At 38.6% G+C, this 14,281-nt stretch overlaps 1 protein-coding gene and 1 pseudogene across 1 annotated transcript in view; one reads left to right on the forward strand and one right to left on the reverse strand.

Annotated features, from left to right (window-relative positions):
* Positions 1-14,281, forward strand: part of LOC124991706 (immunoglobulin lambda-1 light chain-like) — a 1,192,366-nt gene that overhangs the window by 22,312 nt on the left and 1,155,773 nt on the right. The window lies entirely within an intron of this gene.
* LOC124990486 (carnosine N-methyltransferase-like) lies at positions 10,992-13,368 on the reverse strand (annotated as a pseudogene).

Genomic DNA, 14,281 nt, shown 5'->3' on the forward strand with positions numbered 1-14,281 from the left:
CTTTCTCAGCCTATATTCCAACACCAATCCTAATTCTTAACTTACGTATTCAGGGTCTGGTTCTTATAAAGTGCATGGTGTCTTTAACTCAGGAAACCATGGAAAAGTAGTGAGGATGATAAGTTAGAGAAGATGAAAAGTACCACCTGGATTTTCCCAGTGCTTATACACCTCAAGTAAATAAAGTTTTACCTCTTTCTTTGTTTCAGAGATCTCAGTCCATAGATGGCCAATTCCATGGCTCTGTGCCTGAGGTGAGGCAGAACATCATGGTAGATGAGTGTGGAGAAGGAAAGCAACACAGATCATGACAATCAGGAAGCAAAAATGGAGTCATTTGTTCTTAAATGATTACCCAGGTTATTCTGAAAGGACACTCCATTAAAAATAACCTTTGTAGAGAAAATGGTTTTCAAATTTCTTGGCAGATTTTTACATGTATATGTCTGCATGCATGAATAAGGCAGCCATATTATACCTAGAAAAATATTCAATCCTAAAAAATGATGCAACTCCTGTCATTTACAACAGCATTTATGAACCTAGAAGACATTATGCTAAGTGGAATAAGCAGAGAAGGAAATGATCTCCTTAGTTGTGAAATCTGAACCCATTAAACACATTGAAGCAAAGAGTAGAATGGTAGTAGCCAGGTGACTGGAGTTGGGGAAAATGGGCAGTTGCTTGTTGAAGGTTGCCAAGTTTCATTCATGTGAGATGAGTAATCTCTGGAGAGTTCATCTCCAGCAACCTTCTGGAAGTTAGTAATATCGTATCCTGGATATTTGTTGAGATATTAGACAGTCAATGTTCTCCACACACATACAGAAGGTAAGTATATGAGCTGGTATGTGTGTTAATTAGTTCAATTGTGGCAATTGGTTCACAATGCATATGTACATTCAAATACCACATTCTACTCCTTAAAATATGCCATTTTTATTTGCAAATTTTACCTGAATAAAGATAAAAAATGTTGCAGCAAAAACTCGATATTGGTCGTTTCTTTGTTTTACAATTAAATTATTTTAGAAAAACTATTTCACGATATTTGTATATCCAAAAGACACTTAACTAAAACAAACAAAAACCAAAAGTAAATAGTAGAAAGATGTGTGGATTCAGGAGAGAGGAACAGGGGAGAAATGAGGGGAAGGAAAGTTGAAGTAGTGGGGATTCGATTAGAGCACATTCTATTCCATGCTTTTATACTTATGTCAGAATGAATCCTATTTTATGTATAATAAAAAGAACAAATTAAATTTAAAAACACCATCACCTATGACTATAGTAAATTTTATATTTTGAAATAATTTATCATAAATTCATCCAGGGGCCAAGATGGCGGACTAGAGGGCGGCTGCATTTCACGCTGCTCCAGGACGCAAGATTCAGGGGAGGAGATAGTGAGAGACTTGGGACCAACTCAAAGCTGCCGGGTGAGTCTCTCCTGTTGGGGAGGCGTCCCGGATGGGGCGGTAGCCCCGGAACGCAGGGAATTTGTGAAGTGGAGTTGCTCGGCGAGACGCCCCTCCCCCCGCTGGAGCGGTAAACACGGACAACTGGGATCATCGTAGAGGAGGCGGCTCAGCATAGCGCTTGGACTTGAGCAGCCGCTGGGGCTCCGGGTGGCTGCCTGGGGAGGAGCTGCGTGGCGAGCTGTTTGGACCCAGAGTGACTGCTTCCGAACACCGGGGGATTGCCCGGAGGAGGAGGAGAGGCCCGGCGGGTCGCTTGGGTCTAGGAGTGACTGCATCAGAGCCACGGGCGGTTGCCAGAGGAGGAGCTGCGTGGTGAGCTGATTGAACTCAGAGTGGGCGCTCCTGAGCGCTGGGGGACTGCCCGGAGGAAGAGGAGGAGCGCGGCGGGACGCTTGGTCTGGGAGTGACTGCATCTGAACCACAGGCGGTTGCCAGAAGAGGAGCTGCGTGGTAAACTGTTTGAACCCAGAGCGAGCGCTCCTGAGTGCCGGAAGGTTGCCCGGAGGAGGAGGAGGAGCGCGGCGTGTTGTTTGACCTGGGAGTGACTGCATCAGAGCTGCGGGCGGTTGCCAAAGGAGGAGCTGCGTGACGAGCTGTTTGAACTCGGAGCAGCTGCTCCAGAACACTGGTGGCCTGCCTGGAGGAGGAGAGCGGTGGGACGCTTAGCCTGGGAGTGACTGCATCAGAACCACAGGCGGTTGCCAGAGGAGGAGGCGAGTGGTGAGCTGATTGGACTAGGAGCAACCGCTCCTGAACACCTGTAGCCTGCCTGGAGGAGGAGCTGGTGAGTCACCTGGTCTCGGAGCCACCGTTCCTGAACACCTGGGGGGCTACCCCAAGGAGGAGGAGGAGGAACAGGGCGGGTCACTTGGACTTGGAGTGACTGCCTAGGGCTACGGGTGGTTGGTGGGAGGAGGAGACCCGAAGTGAGTTGTTTGGATTCCTAGTGACTGCGTCGGAAACCGGGCGGCTGTCCGGAGGAGGAGGTGTGTGGCGGGTCTCTGTGTCTCGGAGCTATTGTATGGGGCTCCAGGTGGTGGCTCAGGGGAGGGGCTGCATAGCCAGGCGATTGGTGCAGAGCAGGGTCCCAGGAGCTAGGTGGCTTCTTGCTGGAAGAGCCGCACAGAGACACGCCTAGGGGCGGAGCAAAGTTTCCAGGGCGGCGGGCAGATTCTCTGGGAGAGGCAGCCTAAGGAGACTCGCCTGCGAAGGGTGAGGCTCCCAGGCCCAGGACGTAGGTCCGGGCCCCTGGGATCGTTGCAGAAGAAGACAGCCCAGCCCAGGTGGTAGTTGTAGATTGAGGGGAACCTCTAGGAGGGCAACTGACTAGCGAGACGTTCCCACCGAGTGACTCTTCCCGGCCAGGGGAGGTTTTCCCACAGGGACGGTAAAGCCAGAGACATAGGCACAAACAGGCCTTGCCTCAGCCCACAGTCTACTTCCCCATTGGATGACCATTGGTCAACAAGTGGAGGCACCTCCGCCCACTAGCAGGGAATATACGCCACCTGAGGGTTACCACACCTAGAGAGGCAGCTTCTTCGTGGAGCTCTGCATTATCAACCTCCTCCAAGACTTCAGGCTACTGAAGGATAAGAGGGGATATACTAGCAATCTTCAGGGACATTATAAGTTGGTAGAGGAAATCTGCAATATCTTAATGACCCACTGATCCCTGAACAATATGAGAAAACAAGGGAAGAAAATGCCCCAAACAAATCTAGATGTTACATCAATAAAATCCAACGACAGCATGGCAGAAGAAATGACAGAAAGGGAGTTCAGAATGTACATAATTAAAATGATTAGAGAAGCAAACGATGAGATGAAAGAGCAAATGCAGGCATTGAACGATCGCACCAATCGACAGTTAACAGAGCAAATTCAGGAAGCAAAAGATCATTTCAATAAAGAGTTAGAGATATTGAAAAAAAACCAAACAGAAATCCTTGAAATGAAGGAAACAATAAACCAAATTAAGAACTCCGTAGAAAGCATAACCAATAGGATAGAACAGCTGGAAGACAGAACTTCAGATATTGAAGACAAAATATTTAACCTCGAAAACAAAGTTGAACAAACAGAGAAGATGGTGAGAAATCATGAACAGAATCTCCAAGAACTATGGGATATCATGAAAAGGCCAAATTTGAGAATTATTGGGATTGAGGAAGGCTTAGAGAAACAAACCAGAGGAATGAACAATCTATTTGAAGAAATAATATCAGAAAATTTCCCAAATCTGAAGAATGAAATGGAAAATCAAGTCCAAGAGGCTTATAGGACTCCAAATACACAAAATTACAACAGACCCACACCAAGGCACATTATAATGAAAATACCTAACATACAAAATAAAGACAGAATTTTAAAGGCTGTGAGAGAAAAGAACCAAATTACATTCAGGGGGAAGCCAATACGGATATCAGCAGATTTTTCAATCCAGACCCTAAAAGCTAGAAGGGCCTGGAACAACATTTTTCAAGCTCTGAAAGAAAATGGATGCCAACCAAGAATCTTATACCCAGCAAAACTTACCTTCAAATTTGACGATGAAATAAGATCATTCCACGATAAACAAAAGCTAAAAGAATTTACAAAAAGAAAGCCAGCATTACAGAACATTCTCAGCAAAATATTTCATGAGGAAGAGATAAAAAACAAAGAAGCAAATCAGCAAAGGGAGGAATTATCCTAAAGGAACTGTCAAATAAAGGAGGAACCAAGATGTGTCAAAAATTTTAAATATGAACCAAATGACTGGGAATACAAATCATATCTCAATAATAACCCTGAATGTTAATGGCCTGAATTCATCAATCAAAAGACATAGACTGGCAGATTGGATTAAAAAGAAAGATTCAACAATATGTTGCCTGCAAGAGACTCACCTCATAGAAAGAGATACCCATAGACTAAAGGTGAAAGGATGGGGAAAAACATACCATGCACATGGGCTCAGCAAAAAAGCTGGAGTATCCATCCTCATTTCAGATAATGTGGACTTCAAGCCAATGTTAGTCAGAAGGGATAAAGAAGGACTTTTCATACTGCTTAAGGGAAGCATAAATCAGCAAGATATAACAATCATAAACATCTATGCCCCAAACAGTGGCTCATCCATGTATGTTAAACAAATCCTTCTCAATTTTAGAAACCAAATAGACCATAACACAATAATACTAGGTGATTTCAACACGCCTCTTTCACCACTGGACAGATCTTCCAAACAAAAATTGAACAAAGAAACCATAGATCTCAATAACACAATCAATAATTTAGACTTAACAGACATTTATAGAATATACCATCCAACCAAGAGCGAATACACTTTCTTCTCAGCAGCACATGGATCCTTCTCTAAAATAGACCATATATTATGCCACAAAGCTAATGTCAGCAAATACAAGAAGATAGAGACACTACCTTGTATTCTATCAGATCATAATGGATTGAAGTTAGAAATAATGAAAGAGTAAAAAACAGAAACTACTCCAACACCTGGAGATTAAACAATATGCTACTATATGATGAATGGATAACAGAAGATATTAGGAAGGAAATTAAAAAATTCTTAGAGGTAAACGAGAACAAAGAAACAACATATCAAAATCTCTGGGACACTATGAAAGCGGTACTTAGAGGAAGATTTATTTCATGGAGCGCATTTAATAAAAGAAGTAAAACTCAAAAAATAAATGACCTAACACTACAACTCAAAGCCCTAGAAAAAGAAGAACAGACCAACACCAAAAGTAGTAGAAGACAGGAAATAGTTAAACTGAGAGCTGAAATCAACGAAATTGAAACGAAAGAAACAATACAAAAAATTGACAAAATAAATAGTTGGTTCTTCGAAAAAATAAACAAAATTGATAAACCTTTAGCCACAATAACAAAGAGAAGACGAGAGAAAACCCAAATCACTAAAATTCGGAATGAACAAGGAAATATCACAACAGACACGACCGAAATACAAAACACAATTAGAAGCTATTTTGAAAATCTATACTCCAACAAAATAGAAAATTTCGAAGACATCAACAGGTTTCTAGAGACATATGAATTGCCTAAACTGAACGAGGAGGACATACACAATTTAAATAGACCAATTTCAAGTAATGAAATAGAAGAAGTCATCAAAAGCCTACCAACAAAGAAAAGTCCAGGACCAGATGTGTTCTCAGCCGAGTTCTACAAAACTTTTAAAGAAGAACTCATTCCAATACTTCTCAAAGTATTCCAGAAAATAGAAGAGGAGGGAACTCTCCCAAACTCATTCTATGAAGCCAATATTACCCTGATTCCTAAACCAGACAGAGACACATCGAGGAAAGAAAATTTCAGACCAATATCCTTAATGAACATCGACGCAAAAATTCTAAACAAAATTTTAGCAAATCGCATACAAAAACATATTAAAAAGATAGTGCACCATGATCAAGTGGGTTTCATCCCAGGGATGCAAGGTTGGTTCAACATCAGAAAATCAATAAATGTCATTCACCATATCAATAGACTTAAAGTCAAGAATCACATGATTATTTCGATAGATGCAGAAAAAGCATTTGATAAAATACAGCACCCCTTCATGCTCAAAACACTAGAAAAAATAGGGATAGTGGGAACATTCCTTAACATTGTAAAGGCCATCTACGCTAAACCCATTGCTAATATCATTCTAAATGGTGAAAAACTGAAAGCATTCCCTCTAAAAACTGGAACAAGGCAGGGATGCCCTCTTTCACCACTTCTATTCAATATCGTCCTTGAAACTCTAGCCAGAGCAATTAGACAGACCAAAGAAATTAAAGGGATACGAATAGGAAAAGAAGAACTCAAACTATCCCTATTTGCTGATGATATGATGGTATACTTAGAGGAACCAGGAAATTCCACCAGAAAACTTTTAGATCTCATAAGTGAATTCAGTAAAGTAGCGGGATATAAGATCAATGCACATAAATCGAAGGCATTTTTATATATAAGCGATGAATCTTCAGAAAGAGAAATTAGGAAAACTACCCCATTCACAATAGCTTCGAAAAAAATAAAGTATTTGGGAATCAATCTCACAAAAGAGGTGAAAGACCTCTACAATGAGAACTACAGAACACTAAAGAAAGAAATTCAAGAAAACCTTAGAAGATGGAAAGATCTCCCATGTTCTTGGATAGGAAGAATTAATATTGTCAAAATGGCCATACTACCAAAAGTGCTATACAGATTCAATGCAATTCCAATTAAAATCCCAATGATGTACCTTACAGAAATAGAGCAAGCAATTATGAAATTCATCTGGAAGAATAAAAAACCCAGAATAGCTAAAGCAATCCTTGGCAGAAAGAGTGAAGCAGGGGGTATCGCAATACCAGATCTTCAACTCTACTACAAAGCAATAGTAACAAAAACGGCATGGTATTGGTACCAAAATAGAAAGGTGGATCAATGGTACAGAATAGAGGACACGGACACAAACCCAAATAAATACAATTTTCTCATACTAGACAAAGGTTCCAACAATATGCAATGGAGAAAAGATAGCCTCTTCAACAAATGGTGCTGGGAGAATTGGAAATCCATATGCAACAGAATGAAACTAAACCCATATCTCTCACCATGCACGAAACTAAACTCAAAATGGATTAAGGATCTCGGAATCAGAGCAGAGACCTTGCATCTTATAGAAGAAAAAGTAGGTCCAGAGCTTCAACATGTCGGCTTAGGACCAGACTTCCTCAACAGGACTCCCATAGCACAAGAAATAAAAGCAAGAATTAATAACTGGGATAGATTCAAACTAAAAAGCTTTCTCTCAGCAAAGGAAACTATCAGCAATGCAAAGAAAGAGCCTACAGAGTGGGAGAAAATCTTTGCCAATCATACTTCAGATAGAGCGCTAATCTCCAGAATCTATAAAGAACTCAAAAAACTCTACACCAAGAATGTAAATAATCCAATCGACAAATGGGCTAAGGAAATGAATAGACACTTCACAGAAGAAGATATACAAGCAATCAACAAACATATGGAAAAATGTCCAACATCTCTAGTAATAAGAGAAATGCAAATCAAAACCACCCTAAGATTCCATCTCACCCCAATTAGAATGGCAATTATCAAGAATACAAGCAACAACAGGTGTTGGCGAGGATGTGGGGAGAAAGGTACACTCTTACATTGCTGGTGGGGCTGCAAATTAGTGCAGCCACTCTGGAAAGCAGTGTGGAGATTCCTTAGAAAACTTGGAATGGAAACACCATTTGACCCAGCTATCCCACTCCTTGGCCTATACCCAAAGAACTTAAAATCAGCATATTACAGAGATACAGCCACATCAATGTTCATAGCTGCTCAGTTCACAATAGCCAGATTGTGGAACCAACCTAGATGTCCTTCAATTGATGAATGGATAAAGAAAATGTGGTATATATATACAATGGAATATTACTCAGCCATAAAGAACGATAAAATTATGGCATTTGCAGGCAAATGGATGAAACTGGAGAATATCATGCTAAGTGAGATAAGCCAATCTCAAAAAACCAAAGGAAGAATGATATCGCTAATAAGTGGATGATGACACATAATGGGGGGTGGGAAGGGTTAGTGTTGGGGTTGGAGTTGGGTTTAGGGAGGGGGGCAGGAATGGAGGAAGGAAGGACTGTATAGATGGAGGGGAAGGGTGGGAGGGGAGGGGGGGAAGGGAAAAAATGGCAGAATGAATCAAACAACATTACCCTATGTAGATTTATGATTACACAAATGGTATGCCTTTACGCCATGTACAGACAGAGAAACAACATATATCCCATTTGTTTACAATTTTATAAAAAAAAAAAAAAAAAAAAACCAAAAGTAAAAAAAAAAAAAAAAAAAAAAATTCATCCAGTCTTGTACAGCCCAGGAAAATCTCTTGCAAGCTCAACTCACAATTGAAGCAACAGACAGATCCTCTTCCAAATAATATTTTATTGAGTTTTTATTCATAGAAATTGGTCACAAAATTAAATAAAATTAATATTAAAGAAAAATTAAGTCCATCATATACACATTAAAAATGCAAGACATTTCACGCACATATATAGCTTCCAATTCAGCCTTTGAGCCAACTTTTTGAAGGAGAATTACATATAAATAAAATACACTTTGTCGTTGCTAAACTTCATAAATTTATACTGTAATTAATACAACTTCTCTTTATATTTTATATGCAGCATCTTGCTCAATTAACATACCCTAAATCTGCAGTGATTCAGAATATGGGGGAAAAATAGCTAACACACTGATCATTTTGAAAACAATTCATTTGCATTTAGGGCTAATTTAAGAAAAAAATTTTATGGCTTACCTATTTTATTTGGTTGAACTAAACATATGAAATACAAAATGAAATAAATCCTCCAGTGACATTTCTATTATTGACCAATACCAAATTTTCAAGTTTAGATTGACTAAAAAGCTGCAAGAAAAAAAGTGATGCTAATTAGTATAGAACCTTTAAATATTCAATACTCATCATTTGAGAAAGAAATTAAAACAAATAAAATAAATAGCTTCAGCATTAACTAAAATATTTAATTTAGAAATATAGGTAACATTATTATAGAATAAGTCCTGATAGTTTTAAAAAAATAGGTAACAAAACCAATCCACCAGTGTCTGTTTTTGCCTTTGTGAGAAAAAGCTCTTTTGTTTTGATACAAGTGGTAAAAACTAATCAGTATATAAAAGGAATTTTTGCATTTTTGTAAAATTATTTAAAAACAGCATGCATTTCTTGGTGTTCAATGGATGTTTTTATATACTTATGCTCCCTTTAAGTTTCTTTTTTTTTCCTTAAAAATAATTTTGGTTTTGTTTACCCCTTTGCAATTCATTTCAAGTTCATCCATAAAGGTAATGAGAATTCCTTTCAACTATATGCCTGCCAAGTACTGAGGGACACAAAGCATCATGGTTTTATTCTGTGTTTAAAAACCTCAGGTTTCAGATTTCCCTTGCTTGACAACTCAGATTAGCTCCATGAAACCCCATCCTGCCTAAGATAAAGAAAAAATGCTCCCTCACTGTATGCAGAAATCACCCTCAACCACAAAGATGTTAAATTCAGTAATGATTCCCACAACCTACGGGACAACAAAGGTCTAAAGATTTATATTTAAGTTTTTCTTTAAATAAAAATGATGACATTTATGCGACCAGCTGATTAAGTTCCTTCAATGCAAACTGCCAAAGAAATAAAGCAATCATAATCATCTGTGAAATTATTTAATAAGATTCTTTCTTCTCTCCAAAAAAGTTCAAAATATTATTATTCATCTTTGCTTTCCAAGGTATTGGAAACAGAATAACAAACACTGAAAAAAAAAAAAAAAGCAGAACCTACCCCCCCAATAAAGATCTGCTACAGGTAGTAATTTACAGCAGCATATCTAATGTTTAAGCTCCATATATCAGGGAAGAAAATTAGGGTTAAATTGAAATTACATGAATCCCTGCAGCTTAAAAATAGAGCATAGGTGATCATTTATCCTTGAATTTCATACTCAAGATTTTCCACATTAATGCCATTGTGACAGTTTTTACTAGTATATGATTAACTAGAAAAATGCTTGCTTTTGTAATCCTGATAATCTACAAAAAGACATTATTGTAAACATCACACTGATAAATTGTATTTATTTCTAATTTGAAATCATGCATTTCAAATGGGCATATTTTTATATTCCACTCTCGTAGCACTATGTTTTAAAAGGCTTTCTTTTTGCCTTACTTAAAATGTTGAGATCCCATACATTTCAAAGTGATCCATGATGAGTATGCTTTCATGCAGTCTTCCTTTTAATGTGAATGAAAATCTTAATTTCCCAATTACATTTTACTGATTAGTGACACAATTCAATTTAACATTTCATATAAATGAAATACCTGATTTTTCTCTAACTTCAGCTGAATCAGAAAAAATAAAGTAAACCAAAATGGATGAAAAGTTAATAGATACATAGTTTATTATTTAGAGATTGCTCAGTAAGAAAGTAACTCTTCCACATGTTGAATGTAACAGAATCCTTAGACTTCTAAAAATAGCATATGCATTGCCCATAAAACAATGAAAAGATTATTATGGACTTCAATACTATCAAGTTATTAATTTGGTAGACTTGGGAGAATTTCATGAAGACAATAGAGATCAGGTTTTCTCTACTGAAAAACAATTGTGTGCTTCAATGATGAAGTATACATGAAGATTATTTCCTCAATTTTTACTTGTGTAATGAAAATCTGTGTAGCATAATATAATTCTGAACAAAGCAATATTTTAAGAGAATAGATGCTATTTCTAAATTTTATTAAGAATAAGAAAGAACCACTGATTTGAGTTTGTGTCCTGTCATCACAGCTAGTTGATTTTGAGTTCTTTATCTCAGCATTTGTTCTTATTAAACTTTTCTGGGTGGCATCACTTAACACCATTATTGTGGCTTATGGACCACAAATAAGACACATTCATAGTAGTATTTCATCAGCAGAAAAAACATGTTTTATATCTTTGTAACTCAATTCTGTGGAAAGTTCATTTGCCAAATTTTCAAAGTGCTAGAGCATAGGACCAAGATATATCCAAATTCCACCTGGCTTGAATATTTTCCATAATGCTTCAATATAATCAATCACATTGTATGTTGTGCCTATGAAGAAACGCTGGCAGTACATTTCCAAATATCGTATTCTGAATAAATCTCCTGATGTCATAGAAAAGTTAGAACCAGGAGGAAGACTCCTGGGGGTCAATATCAGGGATTATGATGGGTCACATCTAATTAGCTGATCTGTTATTGCTAAACTGATGGATGTGGAGATTAAAGTTTGTATTTATTAACTTCAGAATACCTGTTCAGAACAAAGTTGGAAGACAAAAGCATAAAGAAAAAACTCAATTCGTATCCTTGACAAGAGTAACCTAGTACAGTTACTTACCAGTCCAGTCTTCCTAGTCTAGCACCAGGTACTAGAACAGTTTCTTTAGGAGGATCCCATCTCTCTTTTGGAAAATTAAATTTCTTTTATGATTGGCTGGTAGCAGGCATCTCTTTTTGCTGTCCCAGTTTCACTTCAGTTTCTCACAAAATATTTCAATGTGGATTATATTTTATCCATGTCAAATGTAGATGCTGGCATAATCTATCTATTCCCCTCATTAGGGGTTCAAGTGCAGTTTGATATCCTAAATTAAAGAGATTTTGGTGGTCTCACTTCTACCCTCAATAGATAAAGGTTTGTTAATCATAAACCACAATATAATTAAACACCCTTTACTCAGAAGAGGACCAAAACTGAGCTGCTAGGGAGACTGAACATGGTCTCTTCGAAGAAAGGGAAGAAAGTCCCTCCAAGTCATTGATGGGACCACATAGAGAGGATCACACTGTAGAGGCCCAACTGTATCTATCTTCTCCATATATTTATTAATTTTCAAAATTATGTGTGTGATCATTCACATTGGTCAATAGTATTTTTTTATTGTGATCCATGCGTTTCTGAATCTTATTCAAGTAAAGAAGAAACTGAGGAAGTAGTTTCTGTTGATTATCTGAATGTGATGGAAACTCTTTCTTTTTGGTTCATTGGCTCATGAATACAGGTGCCCTAATATCGGAAAGCATTAATGAATCTTCCAGAAGTGCTGGAACCTCTTCTTCTCCTCGGTGCTGTGAGTGGCTGATGTTGCCCAAACCGCCGCTGCCGAGTCCAAAAGACAAGCAGAAAACTGCACTTCCACTTTCTGGCTTCCACCATGGTCCCCACCATCTACCCTACAGCCTTCCTGCAACTGAGGGAGTCCGTGGAGGGCACAGGAGTCGCTGTAACCCCTCCCTCACCCTAGGCTGTTTGTCTTGCTGCTCCTGGTGATTGAATGCCCCCTGGCGGCTGTATTCCTCTAGGTGGTGCCAGTCGCGGACTTACCCAAGCAAGCTGTGCTTCCTGAACCCACTGTCCTCAGGCCTCCATCTGCACTAGGCTCTGACAGGTCTTCAACTACTGAGCTTGATGTCTTGCAGGTGCCTTCAAAGAGTGATTGATGCTGCTTTCAAGTATATCAATTGACAATAAAGTGGCTAACTGTATACATTTTCCAGACATAAGTAACACATTTACATAAATGTGTGCCAAAAAAATTTTTAGGATTTACCAAACTAATATTGAGGAAATGTTATCTTTGTAGTATATGAAAATTGATGTCAAAAATATTATAGTAGAGTGAAACAGACATTACTACCTCATGTACACATATGACTGCATGACGGATGTGATCCTGCAATATGTATAATCAGAAAAATGAGAGATTACACTATATTTATGCATGATCTCTCAAAATGTCTTCTATGTGTCACATGCCTATAGCCACCAGGAGGATAGCAGTTAAAGTTGTAAGCTGTTCTTGCCCAACTCAACCAAATCTGAGACTCAAGGAAGCCCTTTCCTTCCAGCGCCCCCAGATGGGCTCTGCAATGGGAGTACCAAGGTGGATTTAAAGGTGACATAAACAGGCTGCACTGCTGGGTCTTTGTTGTTGTTGTTGTTGTGTGTTTGTTTGTTTGTTTGAGTGGGATGGGGCAGGCTTAGGTGTGTGTCAGGGATAGAGGATCTGAGTGGAAGGACAGGTAAAAGGTGTCATCTGACCTCAGATTTGATCCCTGAATTCACATGTAGGTTAGACTGGGACACCTTTTTAGGTATGTATGTCCTGGATTAGTCCCAGGAGTACCCAGATCTTGATAAGCTCCTGAAGTCCCAGGCTCCTATCAAGTTTGTGATTCTGAACAAAGCAAATCAGTGTAGCAGGCTCTGTGGTATATCCACCCCAGTTACCCTTTGAAGACATTCCTACACAGAGGGCAATTCAGGCCTTATGACTGCCTGAAGTCAAGGTGCCTGACTCTGCCTCTCTAGGGATTCAATTTCCCCTAACTAGAGGCATCTTGGTTCCAACTGCCCTTTTAGTCACCAGATGACCATTATATGCCTTCTAAACCCCATAAGATAAACAGTCTTTAATACAAGCAGCCAAGTGTTACATGCCACAGTTGGACAATTTCATAACTGACGTTGTACTTGTTAATAGTTCCTGGAAATGCATTGCTAATGCTAAATCTCACACAGGCAAATATCTTTTCACAAAGGCTATCCAGAAACATAGAATAAAGGAAATTCTGGAAACTATTTCAAAATGTGAAGAACATCATCCACCCACTGATAATTAGAATTCACACAATTTATAATTCACACAATCACCAAAAAAAGATGATACCAACACACATGCTCCCATTAACGATCCTTGGTAAAAGTATAAACATACTCACCCTTTCACCATAAGATTATGCAATAATTTTTCTGAGTATTGGTTGATATAATTCTTCTCAGAGCTGATCCACATTCCATTTTCAAACACTTTATCTCAAAGACAGAGAAATAAAGTGAACTAATACTAGCATGTCTTATATTAGAAGATAAGAGGAAGAAAGGGAATGAGGAAAAAGGAATATTTGATAAGACTGCATCTAAATGCTCATTTTAAATACTTCAATTTCCTTGTGACCAATCTCAAGGTCATAGATGATACTCATTATGACTCTTCACAATGTATTCCACATCACCTGAACTTTTAGCAAACACCTACACTCCCCTGGTGGGAGGACCTCAGAGGGCATTTCCAAAGTCCCTGGTCCCTTATCAGCCCTGCCTTAATGGGTGACTTTCTATCTTTAATCCAGAACCATTGGTGAACTAGAGGCCTG

Source organism: Sciurus carolinensis, chromosome 8 (genome assembly GCF_902686445.1).
Source record: "Sciurus carolinensis chromosome 8, mSciCar1.2, whole genome shotgun sequence".
In the NCBI taxonomy this organism is placed as follows: domain Eukaryota; kingdom Metazoa; phylum Chordata; class Mammalia; order Rodentia; family Sciuridae; genus Sciurus; species Sciurus carolinensis.